Genomic DNA, 9,662 nt, shown 5'->3' with positions numbered 1-9,662 from the left:
CCTAATGTTAAAAAAAGGGGAGCAGGGGATGGGTATATACAAACACAATGAGTGAGATGTGCAACGTTCAGGGGATGGTCACACTAGAAGCTCTGACTCGAGGGGGGAGGGGAGGCATGGGCAATATACATAACTCTAACATGTGTACCCCCATAATATGCTGAAATTAAAAAAATAAAAATAAAAAGTGGCCAGCCTAAAGTCTCATTATTATTTGTTGTTTCCATTCCAAGACCAGGATTTCTGAGTGATGTTCATTCTCCTTTGGTTGTGTCCTGATTCCACTTCCATTCAATATCCTGTATTCCGTGAGTTAATTAGTAAATTTAAACATAGTAAACAAATATAAAGTAGCAGGAGATGGAGAAGAAAGGAAAGAAAATAAAATAATTTGTTCAACTGTTTAGGATACAGAATTCAAGAAAATATTGGTAGATGCTATTGTCCTTATTTCTCTAAATCACTGCAAAGCTTGTGGTGGGCTGAAAAATGGCTCTCCAAAGATATGTTCACACCCTAAACCTTGGAACCCACATATGTTACCTTACTTGATAAATGTCTTTGCAGAAGCAATTGAATTAAGGATCTTGAGATAAGGAGATGATCCTGGGTTAGCAGCGTGGGCATGAAATCCAATCATGTGTCTTTATAAGAGAGAGACACAGACAGACAGAAGAGAAAAAGTCAATGTTAATGTCCCCACGGAGGCAGAGATTGCAGTGATGTGGCCACAAGCCCAGGAATGCCAGTAGTCACCAGAAATTGGAAGAGGCAATGAATGGATTCTCCCTTAGAGCCTTTGGAGGCAATATGACCCTGCTGACACGTTGATTTTAGCTAAAGGAAACTGATGTCAGATTTCTGGCCTCCAGAACTATAAGAGAATAAATTTCAGTTGTTTTAATCAGCCAAGTTTGTGAGAATTCGTTACAGCAGCACAGATAATGAATATGAGGCTGCAGTAATTCATAGGATTTCTTTTGTCTATGATCACGCTTAGAAGTCTGCATTTCTCAAATGTTCCTCAGGAGATACTGGACGTTATTTAGATTTTTAAATTACTGCTCTGGTAGCGGCAGCATCTGCTAAAGGAGTCACTCCTTCACCACCCTCAATATTTCCTTCTACAGGAAAAAGCTCCTGTAGCTTTAACACTTCTGATCTGCCCACTTCCTCACTCCTTGGTGACTTTGGAAAGAGAAGGTCTTTTCTTTCCAGAGCTAGCTGCCTGCATGGAGGTTTTCACAGTTGGGCTGTTGGCTTTTAACTGCTGCAACCTGAACAAGAGGCTTTTAAGTCTAGGTCACACAGTGTTGTGACTTTTGTGGATGATTATAGGTCAAGGAGGCTAATTCCACAGGCAGAGCTTGACACTTGAGTAGTTTCAGAGAAATGGCAAGTGGAGGCCACTTGGGCCTCAGCAAAGACACTGAAGGCCACACGTCTCAGCAAAAGCACCGGGCAGAATGTTTGGTGGGGTCAGGGGACCTCAGCTGGAGAGAGTTTACACAGGGGCTGGCAAACAAACGTGACCGCTCTGTCCTCAGCAAATGTATAGGCCTGTAGTAGGCGCAGGTAGCCTCGCAGTATTGACAGAAGCAGTTCAACCTTTAGCTACACGTAACACACCTGTGTGGGCAGCAGGCCCTTTGCAGATACCTTGGAATACGGTGGGAGGCCCAAGTCGACAGGAACGTGAGACAAGGGTTCAGTCATAGGGCAATGCAAGCCTTTCTTCCTATAGGCCTTTTAGACGTTAATGGTAGCACACTACCTGTGTTTTTTTAAAACTGAAAAAAAGGTAAGTTCATGTGCACTGAGGAGGTTCTAGCTTCCTATCATTCGTGCCTGGCCTACGTAAGAAGTGCTAAATCAGCTGTCCCAACTTCCATTCTACGTTCCCAATGGGAGAACTGCAACAAGGTTTAACCTTGAATTAATGAGTCTTGTACATGGACTCAAGAATCATTCCCACTCCGTACTACCCCATTTGATTAATCCCATGTGAGGAAGAAACCTTCCCCAGGAAGCAGTTTTCTCTGACCTAAACAACCCCATAGGCAGAGGGGGTATGGAATTGCTACTGGGCAAGATCTGGAGCATTTTGAGTTTCAAAATAAATAATAGTAATATAACATAATTGAATAAAATAGGACTACTGCCATTTATTTTGATACTCAAAGTGCTCCAGATCTGGCCGGCAGGAGCCCTTCAAGCTGGCTTCTGTGTCCTTTTGACATGTCCCCATTAATCTTTGAACACCTCCTTACTGTCTAGACAAACAGGCTCGTCTTGCACTTTTTCTTTCCCATCCCTGGATCATCTATTTCTCCAAGGAGCTCTGGTCCCTTTGAAGAGACAATGGTACTTAGAAACCAAGATCTGGATGCTGGTTGTGTTTATTGCTATTGGAATGCCACTGCTTCCAGGCCCTTCATCAGATCAAGCTGGGGAATATATGTCTATACATTATATGCGCACCTGAAGACAGTCATGTATGTGAACACACACAGACTTTCACATCTAGACTCATTTATCTCTCTGTATATACATTGAAAACCATGAGTCTACACTAATACCCCAAATTCCAACCCAACACTTAGTTTTCTCTTTCCATACTTATAATGCTGCCTCTGATAGTAAGAAACCCACTTCCTATTACCCATATGATATTTACCTATTGGAGCACTCCTCTAGTATGTGCCAAACCTCCTGTGTCCCTGGATGCCCTAGACCCCATGTAGATGCCCTGGTCATACCTCTCAGACTCCAGCACCCTCACTGGTTGCCAACACCCACACCCCTGTGTGGACACCCTCCTCACCCTACTTCCTGCTCTGGGACACTATGCTAGACCCCCCCTACAGCAGGCAACCCCTCGCCCCATTTTGGGCTCTAATACCCCACTCTCTGCACATCATAGCCTTCCTCCCACAGCCTTCCCCCTACTTTTTCATGACTTTGCTTAATATCTTTTGGAGCAAATCATTTTAAAAGGAAAGAAAAGAAAAGAAGAGGAGAAAGAAAGACATTTAATCTTTAACAACTTGATTTGATCAAAAAATGTGAGCAAATAGATATTTAAAATCCCTCAAATTTTGTTAAAATGTGGGCAAAATGTTTAGATATTGCATATCCCAACTGCAAATGAAAAGGACTCTATATTTGAAATGTAGCATGAATATACTCTGTATTTTTTATAATTTTTTTATTTTTTTTTCCTTTTTTATAAAAAATTTTAATAGATGTAGGAGTACAAGTTGAATTCAGTTACATGTATTATTATATAGTGGCAGAGTCTGGGCTTTTGGTTTGCCCATTAATTGAGTAATATACATTATATCCCATAGGTAATATTTCATCCCTCGTGCCCTCACACCTTCCTCACTTATGAGTATACAGTATCTATTAGACCACTCTGTGTGCCCTTGTGCAGACATAGTTTAGCTCTCACTTAAAGGTGAGAACATGTGGCATTTATGTTCCTGAGTTAATTCACTTATGATACTGGCCTCTAGTTCCATCTAAATTGCTGCAAAAGATATTATTTCATTCTTTCTTATTGCTGAATAGTACTCCATAGTGTGTATATATATATCATATATATATATTATATATATGCTACATTTTTCTTAATCCACTCATCAGTTGATGGACACCTGGGTTAATTCCATGTCCTTGCGATTGTGAATTGTGCTGCAATAGACATATGAGTGCAGGCATCTTTTTGACATAATGATTTCTTTTCTTCTGGTTAGATGCCCAGTAGTGGGATTGCAGGATTCAATGGTAGATCTACTTTTAGTTCTTTGTGAAATCTCCATAGAGGTTGTGCTGATTTACATTCCCACCAACAGTGGATAAGTGTTCCCTTTTCACCACATCTGTGCCAGCATCTATTGTTTTTTTTTACTTTTTTGATAATGACCATTCTAATTGGAGTATGATGGTACCTCATTGTGGTTTAAATTTGCATTTCTCTAATGATTAGTGATGTTGAGCATTTTTTCATGTTTTTGTTATATCTTCTTTTGAAGAATACCTATTCATGTCATTTGCCTACTTTTTAATGGGGTTGTTTATTTATTACTTGCTGAGTTATTTGAATTCCTTGCATATATATACACCACACTTTATCTACTTATAGTTGGTGGGCACTTAGGTTGGTTCCATATATTAGCAGTTGTAAATTGTGCTGAGATAATTTTCCCCAAGTTGAAATGTGTTCCCCAGTGCTGGAGGTGGGGACTTGGGGGAAGGTGTTTGGGTTATGGGGGCAAATCCCTCATGATTGGTTTGGTGCCATACCTGTGGTAATGTGTGAGCTCTCTCTCTATTAGTTCACTGGAGAACTGGTTGTTTGAAAAGATCCTGTCACCCCCTCCTCTCTTGTTCCCTCTCTTGTCATGTGACACACCTGCTCCCCCTTCACCTTCTGCCATGATTGGAAGCTCCCTGAAGCCCTCACCAGAAGCAGATGCTAGCACCATGTTACTTGTACAGCCTGCAGGACCATGAGCCAAATAAACCTCTTTTCCTTTATAATTTACCTAGCCTCAGGTATTTTCTTCATAGCAATGCAAACAGACTAAGACAGTGGTATTTGGCAAACTCCAGGAACTGAATAACCAGCTCTTTCAACAATCCATGAATGCTACAATCTGGAGTGGTCTGGCCTTTATAAGAACCCTGTAATCAGCTATGGACCTAAACCTAGATGATGGCTATTAACCTGAGCAGAGGACCAAAAAGAGGAAATAAGGTTGTATTTCTGGAAAGTAAGCACTATGTTGAAAGAATGGAGTCATTTATTTAGAAGAGTACATGAAAATGTAATAAGATGAAGAAGAATCTAACTTATCGAAATCTCTGTTAGGGAAAGCACTGTATTTGTCCTGAAATAAACATTTTTATTAACCACTAATGGTTAAGGGTGAGAATCACCCACGCCCCACAGGTGAAAGCTCAAGAAACAAACATGGGTTGCTAAATTATTCTGCACAGTAGAGAGGTGAGGAGTTTTTATTTGAAAAGAGAAAGAGAAAAGGCAAAAGGTTTGTGCTATCTGAAGAGAACCAGAGTGTTAATGTCAACACTACCCAAAGGAATACACAGACTAATTGTAATCATTATCAAAATTTCAAAGGCATTTTTCACAGAAATAGAAAAAAACAATCCTAAAATTCATACGGAACCAAAGAAAAAAACCCAAATAGCCAAAGTAATAATGAGAAAGAAAAACAAAATTGGAGGCATCACACTTCCTGATCTAAAATCATGCTACTAAGCTATAGTAATCAAGACAGTATGGTACTGTTATAAAAACAGAAACATAAACTAATGTAAAGAGATAGCCCAGAAATAAACCCAAATATATATGGTCAATTAATTTTTAGCAAGGGTACCAAGAGGATACAATGGGGAACATATAGTCTCTTCAATAGGAAAACTGGATTTCCACATGCAAAAGTGTAAAATGGGACCCTTGTTTTATATCATACACAAAAATCAACCTAAGATGGATAAAAGACCTAAAATGTAAGCCTTGAGACCATAAAATTCCTAGAAGAGAACATGAGGGAAAACCCCCTAGATGTTGATCTTGATCTCCCTTATATGTGAAAATTTTTTAAAAAATCTCAAATACACAGAGACAGAGAATGAAACAGTGGTTACCAGTGGAGTGATGGGGAAATGTAGGTTAAAGGATACAAAATAGCAGATGTATAGGATGAACAAGTCTAGAGATCTAATGTACAACATGAGAACTACAGTTAATAACATTGTATTGTATTAGTATTTGTATTAAATAAGTACATTTTAGCTGCTCTTGTCACAAAAAGTAACTGTGAGATGATGGATATGTTAATCTGCTTCATTATAGTAACCATGTTATTACCTATATGTATCCCATGACATCATGTTGTAAAACTCAAATATACACTATGAAAATCATTAAAAAAAAAAACAAAAACAAAAAGACATCAGAGAAAGAAAACTCCTGGAAGTGGCAAAAAGAAAAATAACAGGAGAATAGATATCCCAGATGGTTAAACCATTACTGGAAAAGGCTTCAATAAAATATTATTTATTTTAAAAATGTTTGGACTTCTATGTGTCCGTTCTTTCCTGGATATTTTAAAAGAAAACTATAGGGTAAGCAAATGTTTACAACAGTTTAAATTCATGTCTCCTTAGAGACAGGAACTAAAAGACCTTTTGAGACCTTCTTAGTCTTGTGATTCTATGACATTTCATGGAATCAAGAGCATGATTAACCTGAAGAACTATAATAAAACAAACCTTACATGTAATTACAATATCCAAAAGTGCCTGCTTCATCTCTTTTGCTGCTGCTGCTGCTGCTTGTATTTTTACCTAAACAGCTTCAAACTGCAAATTAGCATTTTTAAAAAGATCCTGGGCTGTCAAGAAAAAAAGAAAGAAAGAAAAAGGAAGTACTTCTGAATTCAGAACATGATTCTGGTTCCAGGTCAATATTTTTGCGGCTGCTATAATTTCTTAGATACGACAGATATTTGCTAAACTGTTCTCAGCAGTTTGTATTAGACCTTACGGGGATGGGGAATTGAAAATGAGTGAAATATAACCTCTGCTTTTGAAATATAACCTCTGCTTTTAGAAAACTCATAACCTAGTGTGGCAGACAGAAATACAATAAATAACCCAAGTAAAAGCAGATAAGTGCAGAAATGGAGTTGTGTGAAAATGCTACCTAATAAAAAAAAATTATTATTTAAGACACGGAAAAGTATATCCATTGCAAATCTTTAGAGCTGTTCTTTGTAGTACTCTCATATCCTATTATCTCTCATATTAAAACTCAAATTAGTCTTCTGGACACAAACAATAAAACCATGACAGATGATAATGCCACGTAAAAGAAAGAGTAAGGCTCTGAGCCCAGAAGTTGTGTAGTATAACTTCATAAAGGCTACTAGCTTGGTTGTCAGATTATTTCGCAGTGAAAGCCAACATGTGGCCTCATCATTCAAGGGTCACATAGAGTGAGAAGATACAAGATACCCTAGGCAGAGTCAACCCTTAGGAGTTGACACTACCACTGCCACCATTTCATTCAGATGAAATCAGGTTAAGATGGACATCAAGGAGAGACAAAGAAATCATAAAGGCAATTTGCCATCTTCCCAGGCTGGTCTGTACAAGTAGAGAAGAGCTTCAATTTGAGTTGATGATGATGGTCTTGGGGGAGCAGCAAATGCTTCAGATTATTTGAGCCCACTAGCTAAGTCGTATCATGCCCAGCACCGTCAGCTTGACCTTGAGACTTGAAGACCCCACAAGGGGACCCCCACCCCACTATTTGCTGCCATCTGTGGTTGGCCCTAACCTCTGCTCCTCCCACCAAAGACTCTAAAGCCAACTAGCTATTTGCAGATAAAGAAACTACATTTCTTGATTTAAAGTCAATGATCAACATCTGTATGTAGGCTTTCTGGAAGGAAAAAATTTAACAGTACTTAATAATCTGAAAACACAGTAGAGTTTGCTTTTCTAATTTAAAATATGCATTATAATTAATGTATGAAACCACATTAAATAGAAATCACTCACTGTGCTTTTCTTTCTCATTTCACTTTTTATTTATTTCTCTTCAGTAAAATTTGGGGGTGGGGGAGGGCGAAACCACATTTTAAGTGACACGTGCCAGAATTTTTTTCTAATTCAGTGCTCCAAGGAAATATGAACACATATTTTAAGAAATCAAAGAAAACTGTGAAGATAAATTACAGACGAGGGCTGTAATATATAAATCCGTGAAAAATTGAACAACCAGTTACGAGGGTAAGCAAAGCTAACTGCAATGACAAAATGAAAAATAAAAGCATTAATAAGATTAAATTTCCCTTGAATTCAATCTCCAAAATGAAAGAAAGAAGAAAAGAATCCATTGAATATATAGAACCTTAGATAAAGTCCAGGTCATCATCATCTTTGCAGTGGCTGCTAAAATATTTATTGTAAAAATGGAAGAAGCTACTTTTACAGTAAATATTGCAATATTGTATTTTTTACAATACATATTGTAATTATTTATTATAATAAATAAATGGGTTGAATGATTGTTTTTCTCACTTTCATAGAATAATCATACTTAAAGGTCAAAAATTTTCTTTCGAAACATCAATAAGGGAAATGAAAACATGAGAATAAAATCTAGAAACTTCTCACTTAAGTAGAGAATAAAAGACGATAGTAAATCATTACAAAAGTAAAAATAAGCTCTGACAACCCAAAAGAAACGCACACCTGCGCAGAGAGAATCCAGTACTGCGCCGGAAACTCAGACCTAGATGCAGGAGGTGAAGAGAATACATCGCAGCTTCTTTCTGTTCCCTGTGGACCCCAATTTCTCAGGAATACACATTTTCAACCAGAGCCAAGCATCCATTCTTGATACTAGAGGCAATAGAGGGAGGTAAATCCCAACAGGAAAAGCCAGGGAGTTACAGTTGAAAGTGCAGGCAGGTCGAACCCCTCCATGTTTATCTCTGGCCTCCACACGCTGGAGTCTGGACTCTCGCTGTGGCACAGAAGATGCGCCATGGCCTGACCCTGTGGCCTCCTCTGCCTTGTCTCTTGCCACTTTGTCATGCTCTTATACAAACCAGGCATCTCACGCTGTCTCACTTCCTAAAGCACCACCTTATTTTCCTTTGCCTGGTTCAGGGCTGCCTGTCCTGTCACGCTCAGGAAGGCCTCCCTCACGTCCCAGTAATCCCAGAACAATGACATCCCCTCTCAGCCCTTGCCCCTGCTTTGTAATTGCTCTTTTGCATGACTGTCCCTCGGATCGGCTAGTGAGCTGGACAGGGCTGGGTCAGTGTTTACTATTCATACAACATCACTGGTGCCGGGCATGTGGCCATTTGTTAAGTGAATGAGTGACTGGGATATTTGCAAACTTTCATTCAGCCATTTTTTAACTTTTGCTGGCAAAATCTTCCTAAGCCATGTTTCAGGAACTGTGGAGATGACTGGGGAAAAGGAAGGAAGGAAGGAAGGAAGGAAGGAAGGAAGGAAGGAAGGAAGGAAGGAAGGAAGGGAGGGAGGGAGGGAGGGAGGGAGGGAGGGAGGGAGGGAGGGAGGGAGGGAGGGAGGGAGGGAGGGAGGGAGGGAGGGAGGGAGGGAGGGAAGATAGGGAAAACAGGAAGGGGGGAGGGAGGGAAGGAAGATAGGGAAAACAGGAAGGGGGGAGGGAGGGAGGAAAGAAGGAAGAATCCACAGTAAGCCCTGTGTCCTTAAAGGGAATTCGTTTGAATTGTGGAGTGGTTGGACAGGGGTAGGGTAGGTAAACTTAGGATGTGTTTAAAAGATTGGGAAAGAGAATATTATGAAAGAGAAAAAAACCAGAGTACTCTCATAACCACTTGTTAAGCTGGGCATATTTTCTTGGCAATTCTAAGCATGCTTGAAGGGGTACAAGTGGAAAAGGAGTGACATTGAGAAGCTTTGCAGATAAATTATATCTTATGATTATAATAATGACTACATACATAGTAAATATTAATTGTATGTTCTATATGCATATATAATATATAATGCTGTGTAATAATAATTTATCCAATACTCTCTACTTTCCATCCATTGTGCCAAGCATTTATACCATCTCATTTAAT

Source organism: Microcebus murinus, chromosome 4 (genome assembly GCF_040939455.1).
Source record: "Microcebus murinus isolate Inina chromosome 4, M.murinus_Inina_mat1.0, whole genome shotgun sequence".
Classification (NCBI taxonomy): Eukaryota; Metazoa; Chordata; class Mammalia; order Primates; family Cheirogaleidae; genus Microcebus; species Microcebus murinus.
The sequence above is the reverse complement of the archived record's forward strand: the minus strand, read 5'-3'. Positions refer to the sequence as shown.